The sequence below is a fragment of the Rhinolophus ferrumequinum genome, chromosome 5 (assembly GCF_004115265.2).
Source record: "Rhinolophus ferrumequinum isolate MPI-CBG mRhiFer1 chromosome 5, mRhiFer1_v1.p, whole genome shotgun sequence".
NCBI classification, from domain to species: Eukaryota; Metazoa; Chordata; class Mammalia; order Chiroptera; family Rhinolophidae; genus Rhinolophus; species Rhinolophus ferrumequinum.
The window spans coordinates 2235351-2249352 of NC_046288.1; the positions used below are offsets into that span (position 1 = coordinate 2235351).

The 14002-nt window shown below is 41.1% G+C and overlaps 1 protein-coding gene across 5 annotated transcripts in view; it reads left to right on the plus strand.

The window, feature by feature from the left end:
- SVIL (supervillin) overlaps positions 1 to 14002 on the plus strand; it is a 222548-nt gene that overhangs the window by 66356 nt on the left and 142190 nt on the right. Inside the window, exon 1 of one of the 5 annotated variants that reach the window (XM_033105617.1) lies at positions 10290 to 10344. The exons of the other annotated variants lie outside the window; for them this stretch is intronic. The gene's annotated coding sequence lies outside the window, so the exon portion shown is untranslated. Of the gene's footprint in view, positions 1 to 10289; positions 10345 to 14002 lie in introns of those variants that run through there. 5 annotated transcript variants of the gene reach the window in all.

Sequence of the window (14002 nt, forward strand, 5' to 3'; positions counted from 1 at the left end):
TTGAGCACTTCCTATGTGCTAGGCACGGTTCTGCACGCTGGAAATTAATACCAGAATATAAACAGACAAAAATCTCTGTCCTCATGGAACTCGCCTTCTCAGGGCAGTGGCTCTGGGGTAGGACGGCTGAGCTTCAGGATAGGAAGAAAGCCACAAGGAGGAGTACCTGGAAGAATTCCTAAATAATTGCAGTCGTTTGAGGGTATGTTTGTGTATGTATTTCCTGTCTTCCTCTTGACACAATGTACATTCTCCTCCCCACTGATTTTATATTTTCAGTAGATCCTCTGCAGGGAATTCTTCATACATGCTAATAAATAGCCCACTCTAGTATAACGAGTCCGTGAGGTAACGTTAGGATCTTTGAAGTTATTACCTGCCATAGACTGACGGAGTCGTGTTAGAGGGAAGCTGAGGTGTGGTCAAGGGTTTTTCATCTTTGTTTACTCTCCTGCTGTCTAATAATTCTCATTCCAGAATGCATTGTGTTAACATATTTTCTCTCTCCTTGGAATACCTTCCTTTCTTTATTTCCTCCTTTGCTTTCTCCTAATTCTCTCCATTTTTCTTTGGTGAATGTGAGGCGGTAGCCGTTTGCCTCAGAAATACCGAATCTCAGCTTTTTTAGAACTCGATGGGACTGTGGAAGTCTTCATCTAGATCCGTGATTTTTGATCTCTGGGTGGAAACCAAGTTTTCCCCTGATGCAGTGAAAAATGAGAAATACAAGAAAATGAAGTCAATGTTTATAAAGCAAAACTTTATCGATTGAGTCCTGTATCTTTCCATTTTTTTCCCTTGAACTTTTTAGTTCTTAGTGTCTTCCACCTGCCCCAGAAATCACCATCCTTCTGAACCCAGCCCTCATCCCTCATCACACTGCCCCTTCAGTTGACGTCACCCTCTCCCCTGTTCTCCCACATGTTGGTTTTCAGACAGTGCCCACCTCCTCAGTTTTGTAGCCCCTACCCCAAAACTAGAGTCACTGCTTAAACCTTAGGGTAGGAAGTCACCATTTGTGCTGCCAGGGAGCTGTGTTTTAGCATCCCCAGTTGGAGCCACAAATCCATTTTAAGCTCTAACACACAGTGGTTCAGTTTTATAGAATTATTGGTACTGTGGTTCCACTTTATTACAGGTTTATCAGGCTTTTGTGGGTTGGCCCAAATGTGCAGCCATTACTTATAACTGTGTTTCTGGAGGAAAATGAAAATGAACTTTATAGTGGGACCCATATTGAGCTGGAAAGTGCATGCAGTGGGATTCCAACCCAGGTTGTGTGGGGTTTCTTGGAGACGGGGAGAGAAAGCTGCCCATGTCCTCTCTGTTGCCAGTGTATCTCTGAGGTGCAGACATTGCTCCTGGTTCTCCTATGGAACACAGTACGGATGTTTGTCTTTTCACAGCACTCCTTGAGAAGAACCTTACGTACTCCATATTTTTCATTCAGGAATGAGAATTGTCTATTCCCTCTTGATGTTTGGGAGCAATGGAGGAAGCCACTTATGGTACAAAGCTTTGTGATGTCAACAACAGCATGGAAAAGAAAGAGCCTCTAGAGTCTTCTGTGGTGTAGGAGGTCCTCAGTTCACCAGCTGCATTGCTTTAAGCTCATGTTCCCACTTGAGAAACCACCTCTGTGGTTCTGCCATGCGACAAATTGACAAAAATCCCATATTTCTAGATATATAGTGGCCGAAATGGATCATGTCACACTTTGTACATCTCCAGTTACTCTGAGGACTCTGAGCCTGGCATCCAGGAATGTGATGTTGGTCCAGCCGTGTGAGAGGCTGTGTCTCTGGGGCCAGAACTCATAAACACAGTCCAGGCTCCCCCTTGGCAAACTCACATTTCATTTTGACCGTGAGACCAGCAATTCTGTTCACGCTGAGTGTTGCTACACACCCATTGCTCTTGAAGCAGCAGCCTGGGAGACAAGAGTTGGCTTGCTCATCTGTTGTTAAAGCCAGTGACCTACACATGACCTTGGTGCTTGAAAGATTGTCATCCAAAGCCAGTGAAGTTCTCCATAAGCTTTGAGAGAGACAGACAGACAGACAGAGAGACAGACTCATTGCTTCATTGAGTTAGATTATCTGGGACAGGGAGATTTTTTTTTTTTGGTTGCAAAATATTGTTAACTAGAAATAATAACCCCCTTTTTAGCTTTTAAAAAAAAATCGAAGCAAAAATGAAATTATTTGTTCTCATAGTGGTTTATCAGTGTAGATGCTGGGAGACTCCGGCATGTCCCTGTCTTCACTCATAGATGTCATGATCCTAAGTTTATGGAAAATGAAAAAAAGAAAGTGAAATGATTTCAAGTATAGTCCTGTCATAGCAGAAGTGAGGGATACAGAGCCTGTCTGCCTAGTCCTTTCATCCTCCGGAAATGAGCAGCTTAAAAAATACTTCTAATGATTGCTCATGCTCACTGCCATTTAGAAAGCAGAACTTTTCAGAAGGCAGAAGCAGTGAGAGAGCTCTGCTGTCTTGCTTTCCCGGCACTGACAGTTTTGGCCAACGCTCTGACATCATCCTTGCTCAGAAATAGGTGCTTCACAGAGGAATAATGGAAAGTGAGTCTCTTGCCCAAAAGCACTTGAGCTGGCTCTATCTATTTCATTTTCTGCCTATAATCTGAGGAACCAATTTGTCACTCTTGTCACTCTCCAACTTCGGAGTATTAAGTATTGATTAATCCAACCTAGAAAAAATAGGAGAATGTTGTTGCTGTACCAAAGTGAGAAAAAGAGAACTAACTGCAAGCTATTTTGCTTCTGTTTTCAGTCTTCATATCACAAACATTTATCACATTTATCAAGTGGCACATGTTGCTAGGTTCTGTGGATACAGAGATAAGGAGGAGTCCCTGGCTCCTGGATGCTAACAGTTTACAGGTGGGAAGTCATAGAGCACATCAGGGAAGGCAGGGTTCGTAGGAAAAATAAAGTCAACTGTGGGAAGTCATAGAGCACATCAGGGAAGGCAGGGTTCGTAGGAAAAATAAAGTCAACTGAGTCCTAAAGGATGATTAGGGTATTTTTTTAATTGAAAAGAAAGGAAAGGCATTCTGAGTAGAGAGAACAGCCTGGACACAGTAACCATGGTCAGTGTGGTTTGTCATCGTCACTTACTGCGGGGAGGGGTGGTGGGATATATGGCTGAAAGGTAGGAAAGGATAAGGTCACAGAGACCAGGGACTTCGGAATTTATCCAATAGGCCAGGCATTCTTGACTTCCTGTTTTCCACCAGCACATGTATGCTGGATGCTACCTACATATCACACATCTCCTGGATGTATCCACATGTGATGTTTGTAATAAAGCAAGACATTAAAATTCCTTGTAATTGTCACACAACTATTGGCAATATATCGGTACAAGTAAGTCATTGCAGATCTTGGTCTATAGGAGATAATCTCCAGGCTAAGTGCCATTTCCCCCCATTTTTTTTAAACCTGATCCCTTTTTCCACCTACTGATGAATATCTAAACGCAAGAGGGTGAAAGTACTCTTTTAGAAGGACATTCTTACAGTTACTCTCCTAGAACACTTCTCCATCAGTGAGAAGTAACTGGACGCCCACAAGAGGCAGCGCCTGCCATACCCAAGCTGGGGAGCTGCTGCTGGAGCCAGTGTGGAGGTTTCAGTTGGGCGTGATGCCGCCAGGTTGGCACTGGTAAGAGGGCATTCTGGACGCAATGGAGAGGATGGGTTTGGGGAGGTGTCAGTGGGGGAGGGAAGAGCAGTTGGAGGCTCTTGCAAGAGTCCTGGCAAGAGGCCATGAGAGCATGATGGGAAAGTGGAAGTAGAGAGGACAGCTGAGCTTCAGGAAGCAAGACTTGGAGATTGCTGGGATGGGAATGGTGAGCCCAAGTGAGGCGGCTGGTGGTGAAGCTGTGGTCAGTTAGGAAAACAGGAGCTCGTGTCATGATGGGAAAGGATGAGGGCAGCATCATTTGTCTTGAGTCACATGTTTCTGTGAGATATTCTGGCGTTCTGAGCCCCAAGAAATCACCACCATCCTGAATTCTGCCTTCGGTGTGGGCGAGGTAGAGTGAGAAGACTGCCAAGGTCAGAATCCTGAGAAACAGGCATTTGAGGGAGAAGAAAGGAAGAAGGAGCAGCGATGCCACTGTGGAGGGGAGGTGGGGGCAGGCAGGGGGGAGGCGGAGAAAGTAGTGTCAAAGAAGTTTTTAAAAATAGCATGCTCCAAAAAGGTAGAATTGATCAGAGAGTGTCAGATGCAATAATAGAGAGGCCAAGTCTTTTACTGGGGGGAGCAGTTCCTGGGTGTGAGGGAACTGGAATCCAAGGGGACTGGGCTGGGGGAGACAGTGATTGATAATGGAAGACCAGTACTGATAGAAAGAGAAACAAGGTGGGCAAGTGCTTGAAGGGGTGGTGAGGTGGGTGAAGGAACTTATTGTGGAGTGAGAGATGAGAGAAGCTGGAGCATATATTTGAGCTTGTTGTTCTGCTCTCCTTCAGTGAACGAAAAGCAGCTTCATCTCATCTGTGCATTGCATAGCATTCCCGAAGTTAATCTTTTCCTAAAACAGAAGTCCAGTAAGTTAGTTTGGTCTTCAGGAGGGACAGTTCAGGATGTGTGGATCTAGGTTTTACGGAATCTGAGACGATAAAGGGCACTGAAACATTCTCAGTCAGCCCCATTCGACCACTTCGAAGGCTGAACTTTTATCTTTTTATTTTCAAGAATAAAACCTTCAAGACTGTAGAACTCTGGCGTTCAAAAACATGTTTTCTGTGGTATTTATACTGTGTTTCCCCGAAAATGAGACCTAGCCGGACCATCAGCTCTAATGCGTCTTTTGGAGCAAAAATTAATATAAGATCCAGTATTAGATTAGATTAGATTATAAAGACCGGGTCTTATATTATAGTAAAATAAGACTAGGTCTTATATTAATTTTTGCTCCAAAGGACGCATTAGAGCTGAGTGTCTGGCTAGGTCTTATTTTCCGGGAAACAGGGTAGTAGCATTATATTTGAGAGGCCCAGTCTCTTCCCTGTTTAAAAGAGTTGTTTTCTTGTTTATTTCTCAAATGTAGGTAAGGTTTTGAAAATTAATCACCTTGTGCAGTGGATTAAACTTCTGAAAATTATGTGGAGAAATCCTGTTCTATTATTAGATAGGCCCTAGGTATTGGAGATGCCCTTGTAAGTATCCATACAACCTGCCAAATAAACATATTTTAATTGGGAAACAGTGCTTTCATTTCTTAGTCTCTATCAAATGCTTTACTTTGAATCAATGACTTCCATTCTTATAGAAACATTTCCGATTTGAATTTTTTATGATGGCGCTGATGACAGGAAAATCTACTTAGATTTATTTAAAATACAATTACAGTAAGTAGCCCATTTACAAATGGGTTGCATTTAGGAGTTTCATTTGAAGTCGGTTTTTCTTTAATGCTTAAACTTTTAATTTTGAGATAATTTTAGATTCAAAAACAGTAGGGAGAGGCTGTGTACCTTTTACCCATTTCCCCCCAGTGGTAACATTGTGCAAAAGTATAAAACAAGCCATTACCAGGATATTGGCACTGGTACAGTCAACAGAACAGTTGGAGAGTTCCAGAACAAGGATCCCTCATGGTGCCCTTTGAGAGCCACTTCTCTCCCATCTCTAACCTCTGATGACCACTCTTTTCCTTTTCTGTTTTCCGTTTCTACAATGTTGTCATTTGGGGAATGATGTAAAAATGGAATCATACGGCATCTAACCTTTTGGGATTGCCTTTCCTTCACTCAGCATAATTTCTGGATATTCATGAAGGTTGGTGCGTGGGTTCAAGTTCATTCCATATTATGGCTAAGTTGCATTCCATGGCATGGATGCATCACTGTTTATTTAACCATTTTATCCATAAGGGCATCCAAGTTGTTTTCCAGTTTGGGGCCGTTAGGAGTAAAGCTACTATGAATATTTGTATTCAGGCTTTTGTAGGAAAATAAGTTCTCAATTGTTTCATTTGAATAGAGGTGCAGGAGTGCAATTGTTGGGTCATATAGCAGTTTGGTTTGGCAAGTTCAGTTTCTAAAGAACTGCCAAACTGTTTCCCACAGTAGCTGTGCCATTTTACATTCCCACCAGTGATGTGTGAGTGATCCAGTTTCTCCTTGCCAGGATTTGGTATTGTCACCATTTTTTATTTTTGTCATTCTGATAGGTGTGTAGAGATATCTAATTTGTGGTTTTAATTTGCGTTTCTCTGATGTTAATGATGTTGAATGTCTTGTCCTGTGTTTGTTTGCCTGCTGTGTATCTTCTTTGGTGAATTGCCTCTGCATGACTTTTGCCCATTTCCTAATTGGACTGTTTGGTATCTTTGCTGTTGAATTTTAAGTTCTTCCTATATTCTAGATATTTGTCCTTTTTCAGATATGTAATTTGCAAATAGTTTCTCCCACTCTGTAGAATGTCTTTTCATCCTATTGACAGGGTCTTTTGCAAAGCAGAAGTTTTACATTTTGATGATTCTAATTTGTCATTTTTTTTTCCTTGTATGGATTGTGCTTTTGGTGTCAAGTCCAAGAACGCTTTGCCTAGGTTCTGAAGATTTTCTCCTATTTTTTTTCTAGAAGTTCTATAGTTTTATATTTTACATGTAATTTCATGATTTATATTGGTTAATTTTTGTAAAAGCTATGAGGATTAGGTCAAGGTTAATTCCCTACCCTCCCCCCATAGACGTCCAATTGCTTCAGTATCATTTGTTGAAAAGGCACCTTTTGTCAAAAATCAGCTGGCTATATTTCTGTGGGTCTGTTTCTGGATTCTATATTCCATTACTGTAGCTATATAGTAGACCTCAATATGGATAGATTGATTACACTATTCTCCTTTTTCAAGATTGTTTTAGCTATTCTAAGGCCTGTGCCTCTGCATGTATGTTTTGAAATAAGCTTGTCTAAATCTATGAAAAAACTTTGCTGGGATGTTGATAGTAATTGCATTAATCTAGATTGTTTTGGGGAGAACTGACACATTTACTATTCCAACACATGAACACAGTCTACAAGGTGTGACAATTAAGTTCCCAAACTTGTTGCAACGCTGTTGCTAACCTTTTTTGATATCAGAGGGATTATTCATTATGAATTTGTACCAACTGGACAAACAGTTAACCAAGTTTACTATTTGGAAGTGCTGAAAAGGCTACATGAAAAAGTTAGACGACCTGAACTTTTCATCAACAATTCATGGTTCTTGCATCATGACAATGCACCAGCTCACACGGCACTGCCTGTGAGGGAGTTTTTAGCCAGTAAACAAATAACCAGTGGAACACCCTCCCTACTCGTCTGGTCTGGTCCCCAGTGACTTCTTTCTTTACTCAAAGATAAAGGAAATATTGAAAGGAAGACATTTTGATGGCATTCAGGACATCAAGGGTAATACGACGACAGCTTGGCTGGGCATTCTAGAAAAAGAGTTCCAAAAGGGCTTTTGAAGGGTGGACTAGGTGCTGGCATCAGTGCATAGTTTCCCACGGGCAGTACTTCGAAGGTGACCGTAGTGATATTCAGCAATAAATATTCAGCACTTTTTCTAGGATGAGTTCGCGAACTTAATTGACCTAGTATGTCTATGTATTTAGGTCTTCTTGGATGTCTTTTATCAGCACTATATTATTTACAGCATACAGATCTTGTACATGTTAACTTTAATCTAAATATTTTATGTTCTTTGGAATGATTGTAAATGGTGTTATGTTTTCAGTTTTGCTTTCAACATGTTCATTTTTGTTATAAAATAAGGGTTATAGAAATATGAATGTAGTTTCTTTCCGAAACAACATCATAAATAGATATGGTTCCTAGAATAGCTCATAAAAGATTAAACCTCTCAATAAAGCTGATATAATGAACACTTAGTAGAAAGAATAGTAGTCTACCATATTGTTGTAATACTAGTATTAAATAATATCAAATGAGAAATAATTATTTGTCAAACATCTTGGTAATGTCCGGCTTTGGTATAAGTCTAGTTCTTATTTTAATTTTAATCCATAATATGTGAGTTTCCATTTTCTTCCTGGGTATATCATGAAATCTACTCTCATGTATATCAGGTCTGATTACTGTCCTTTTTTGGAAAGAAATTTGTATGAGGAGAGTTTCCTGAATTTGGCAGATAGAAGAAAAATTGAAGAAAATGTTTGAACAAGTTGCACAGGTAGAATTAACTGGATTTGGACAAAGACAAAAAGGGTGTATAAAAGGGACATCTGAGAAGAATTATTCTGTTATACTCTAAAGTACGAATTTAGGCCAGTTTAGTTGCTACAGGGAGCAGTGAGGGACAATTTAAGAGGCATGCAATAGTTAGATGTTTATTTTGTGGGAGTGAATCTTTTTTAGGGGGAAAAAACTGCACTGTTGTGGTAATAGTGATTCGTTTTCTCCCCCTGTATTTTTTTAAAAGAATCCCTGGTCAACTGTTTTACATATGTTTTTATCTATTTTTGCACTGCTTTGCTCCAGGAGCAGGAGTTTAAAGCAGCTTATATAAACATATAAAACAACATACAATAAATTTCAAATGGATGAAAAGCAAAATGGGTCAAAAGGAAAATAAGATGAGGGCCAGGACTGAGATTAGGAAGCGGATGTCATGCTGCGAAATTTGTTTGTCATCTTGAAACAGGTGAAAAATTTGGCTTGGACAAATTGTTTTTAATCCTTGTACAAAATAGTCATGAAGGTGGTGTTTATTATGGCAGTCCAGGATATCTGCCATCTTTTTACCTGGCCGCAGGACTGTCTGTTTAGGAGGAGGCTTTGTCCTGCAGGGCTAATTAATAACAGGAATTCAGATCCTGCTTTGGGAGGCCTCTGCTGACAGATGCAGCTGGTGGTCTGAGAACCGCTTCCCAGAGGCTTACCACCCCAGCCTCCCAGCGCACAGCACAGCTTTTGCTCCGGCCAGGGAGTTCTGGCTTTGTGATTTATGTTGAAGTGCGGATGAACAATTGAGACTTTCATTCTCCCTAACAACAGGGACACCTACAATTGTAAGTATTTTTGTAAACAGGGTTGTAATCTTTAGTTTTCATATTTAAAAAATGTAAATAGTCTTTTTTTAGAAGTGGTTGTGCTTGATAGTTCTTTATTATTATTATTAGTTAAGGTTCCACTGATTTTTAAGTGAGTTGAGTGACCTGTGATCCACCTGAGGGTAGATCTTGCCAGTTGGAGCATTGTCTTTGGCTTTAAGACAAAATATAGGTGTTGTTTTAGAGAAAGACCTTCCAGGGAAATTCTTCCTTATGATGACTTATTTTCTACAATTATTGGAATTGGGAAGAAATCCGCAGATGTCTACACAACTTGTAAACTAAGGAATAGACCTGCCTTTCTAGCATGCTGTTTAGTGTGTGTGTGTGTGTGTGTGTGTGTGTGTGTGTGTGTGTGTGTGTACATATGGTATATTACTTTCTGAGTATTCAGCATCTGAGCTTTATCAATGATTGTGTTCTTTTTTAACCCCAAAACTAGTACTAGAGACATGTTTGCCCACTCCATTCTGTTCTATTATAGCCTGTTCAGTAGACGGATGTTGCATGTTTTATTTCTCTATAAAACAAGCCGAAAGACAATGCGAACAATCTCACTGCATTTGAAGTAGCTGCTAGCCAGGCCCATTGCAACAGCTGATGGGCTCCTCTGAGTTTCCAGAGCTATTTTGGTAGATTAGCTGGGATCAAGGCTCTCGAGTTCAGGCCATAAAAGGCCCGTCCCATGTGAAATTGCCCCACTGCATCTGACAGCGTCCTCCCAGGCTGAAGTGTCCTCAGGTTTCACGTGGATTTACCCAGTAATGGATGGCCACACCAAGGCCAGATTGGGGAATGTCAGTATCAAGGACACCGGGGGAGTGACTACTTCAAAAAGAAGACTTCTTTTAATCATATTTTGGCGATCTTTTTTCAGAGAAACTTTTGGGATGTAGCCTTCACCTGTACTGCAGTTGGCACCCAGACTCCTTTTGGAAAGCACCGTTCTAAATTTATCCTCTTCTGAATGATCACTTCGAATAGATGCACTTGCCTGGTTTGCCTTGTGATATGTGATTTTGTACAGTGTTTTGGCCTAACTTTTGATATTTTACTTCTTGTTGAGAATTTGAAAGTAGTATTTATGGAAGGGAGACTCAAAGAAAATACTTGAGGACACCCAAAGCCGGATTCGAAGCTATAACGTATTTTGTTTTGTTTATTTTTTAATTAGAAAAAAAAAGAAATTACTGTGTGATTCTCCCCCTCCCCCTTTAACAAAGAGGAGCAAGGATTATACAGAAATTTGAAGTAAGTGAAAAAATCTTCCTATAAATCTAAATGCAGTTGTTTTTTTTAAGTGCTGTCTGTCTGAGCATGCTTCCCAAGGATTTGTTGACTTCAAACACTAGAATGTTCTCCCAGTATGTGTTAGTTATTGCAAGTTACCCCTCTCGTTACTTTAGGGCACGTTTTTTGATTTGGGAAAGATTGGATTTTTTTTTTTTTCCTTAAAAACGAAAGAGCTTACTTTATGGTACCGAGAAGTTTATGCTAACAATTTGATTAATATAATTTAGTAAGTACATTCTGACTAAATCTTAGCACTTGAAGCCTCAGAATGAAAAATGTATTCACAATACAAAGTACTTCAATCGTTGTATCTCAAGTATGGGGGTGGATGTCAGAAGGGCAAGTTTTATTTCACTCTTATTTTTAATACATCTTTGTTTTGAGGGTTCTTTTTCTTGGTACTGTGATTCTTCTAGCTTGATCCTTTGAGTTCCAGAATTTATTAAAGAAAAGAAAAGAAAATCTCACTTTAGCTTCTAGATTTGGAACTGTATTTCATTTTTAAATTCTCCAAGAAAAATGCTGTATAAGCCTTTTGAAGTCCTAGAGATAGCTGTGGTCTCTGTAATTTAGCTTGATTACTTGTTTCTGCTGAAAAATAGCAATAAGCTGGAGAATATTTATAGTTTATTTGACAGATTTCTCCTTTGAGAAAAAAAATAAAAAAAGATTGTTTCTTTATACCGTATCAGATGGACCAGTAGGAGCAGTAATTATTTTTATCAGGTAGAAAAACAAAATATTTATAGAAATGAGCTTCATCAGTGAATACTGCTATGGTTTGCAACCAGAGGTAGTGCCACAACCCTAGTGAGTGTTTGGAAATGCTTGGGGTGTTTCTGGTTTTTCACAACAATAACTATGGCTAGCATTTGGGGGAATGTAGTTATGAATCGTAAATGCCCCGTGATGTGGGACAGTCCAATAGGACAAAGCATTGCCTTGGCCAAAATGCGGGTGGGATCCCCCGCTGAGAAAAACTGCAAGGTCTAAATGCCCTCCGCCAGCCCAGAGAGAAGCAGCACTGAGCTTGGCATATGTGGCTGCTGCTTCTCACCTACTCAGGAGAGCTCTTGAGGAGTTGGGTGTCCTGCCAGGAGTGGACCATCTTGTCATTCCTCTGAAGAAGACAGGAGGTGACAGAGATGGGCAGAGAGAGTCCTCAGAGAATTGCTTTTTTGAGATTAGTCTGATTCCGGTAGCAGGAGCATAACTTTCAAAGGAAAATTCGGTTAAAGCACCCAGCTTACATTACTTTCATTCAACAAACGATATTCAACAATATCTTTGCTTGTATTTGGAGACATACTGTTTCTTGCTGGAAGATTTTGAATTTCAATTCAGAATGAACATCCTTGGCGACACGTAGGGTCATTTACAATTGTACAATTGAGGGATTGTATCCAAAGAAAAGGGGCACTGGCTTTTATAAAGATGTCTAGAAAGCTACAGCTTTCAGGGTCACAGGTTGCACGGAGAGCTGTGGGAATGAGCCACCAAGAGCCTCTTTTTATTTTGGGAGTGCAAAAGAAGTCCTCTCCTCACTCTGGGGCTGCCTGGGATTTCTGGACACTCACTGCAATTTTATATTAACGCGCACATCTCAGAGGGCCTGCCTGTGACCAGGAAAATTCCCCGATCTGCTGCTTTCCTGCAGGTCAACTCTTAATTGTTTTGCAACTGAACCAGAAGCCATGCCAGCACCCTTGACTCCTCTCCCAATAGGTCACCAAAGCCACTAAGTCTCTCTCCAAAATGATGCTCCTGCCTCCCACCTCCTCCTTACCCAGATGATTGCTTTACCCTTAATTGGTCTTTTTGTCCCGCAGGTTCTCCACTGTTCAGTCCATCCTCAGAAAGACCTTCCTAAACAAAGAGCTGATCATGTTACTCCTCAAAAGCCAAACCCTCCATAGTTTCCCACTGATTAAAGGGTAAAGTTCAGCTCCACAGCCTCCCTTTCCACGTCTTTGATGCCACTGTTTTTGCTGGTACGCCACCCTGAAGTGTTCTACCTTTTCTTGCCGGCCAGGGAGGTCATCTCAAAAGGAGATATTCCCAGAAACTTCCTCTGGCCTTTTGCCTCTGGGCTCCGGGGTCCTGGCAGCATGTCCTGGCGCTCCCTTCCTCTGTAGGGTGCCCGGAGAGGCACCTGGGGTCCAGCCCCCTTGCCAATCAGGATCTAGCTCAGTGCCCACTGCCCACTGAGTGCTCCACAGATAGGAGTTGATTGAGTTGAATTTCATTGGAATGACTTATGGATTCTTTATATCAAAATTTAACTGTGCGCCATAAAATGTTTTGCCAGTGTTACGTACTATTCACTATAGAAGTGGGTGTTCTGTGTTATGAGTTCTGTTTTTTTTCCATATCTCATAATGCAAGCAGAAACATTTGTCTTACTATTACAGGCCTGATGGGGTTTATGTGTGCTTTTGCCAACACAGGAAATTAAGGTGCATTCGGTGAAGTCAGCCACTTTGTTATTGGAACCTTGCCTAAAACGAAGAAACTCATCTAGTGGTGTGATTGGACTGAATGTACTTTTCTCAAGCATTCAGCTTGATCCCTTAGATGAAGCATCTCAGAGTGCTTTGCACTGCTGACCTCCGAGGGGACCCGCCTAGCACCTTGATGGCCATGCAGAGAGAGCGCTAGCTCACTTTCTTATGGGCACTCCCTATCGTAGGAGGCTTTGAAAGAGGAATTTCGCTTTGTCACTTGATTATTCTCTTCTGAAAGTTAATCCTTTCATCCCCAACAAGTTCAGAACCTATTTCTAACTGGCTTTTGTGTCAATATAGTCAAAGAAAGAACTTTAATATTTGCTTTGGAATAGTTGATTTACCCATGTCACACACTGGATTCATTTCAACAGGTTGAGCGCTTCACATCAATATTGCACAACTGCTGCAGCCTCCGGGTTGGATGCCTTAACATGAAAATGACTGAAGCATGTTCCCTGTCCTTGGTGAACTCATTCCCTGAATGGGTTCAAACATAGAAATGATGAAACTATTATACAAGTAGACTGGAAGGGATGCACAATAATAACACGCCATCTGTAGTATCACTGTGTGCCAAGCTCTTTACCTACATTATCTCATTTAACGTTCACAACAGACCCTGAGAAATATGTTTGGCATGATTCCTGTTCCACAGAGGATAAAGCTGAGGCTTAGAGAAGCTTTCCCAAAGGCATATAACATGGGGTCAGGGTAGAGCTGGATTTGAACCCAGATATATCTAATTTCAATACCCATATTTATAACCATTGCTTTAAGCCAGCACTTCTCCAACTTGAATAGGCTCTTGCTAATGTGCAGATTGTGATTCAGTAGATATGGGGGCAGGGCCAGACATTTGGCAACCAAGAGCACAGTTGATATAATGCCTCTGGTCCAAGGACCGACTTTGAGTAGCACTGTTTTAAACGACTTCCTTGTGGAACCACAAGTTGGGAGGAACTAGGTCAGGTGGGGATTTGAAGAAGGCTTCCCAGGGGTAAAGGTGGTCTAGCAAGGCTAGTCTGTTCCTCTGTGCTCTTCATGCCATCTCTTCCCAGACAGTTGTCCCCCATTTCTCTTATTTCCAATTTGTGCCCTTCTCCTGGCTC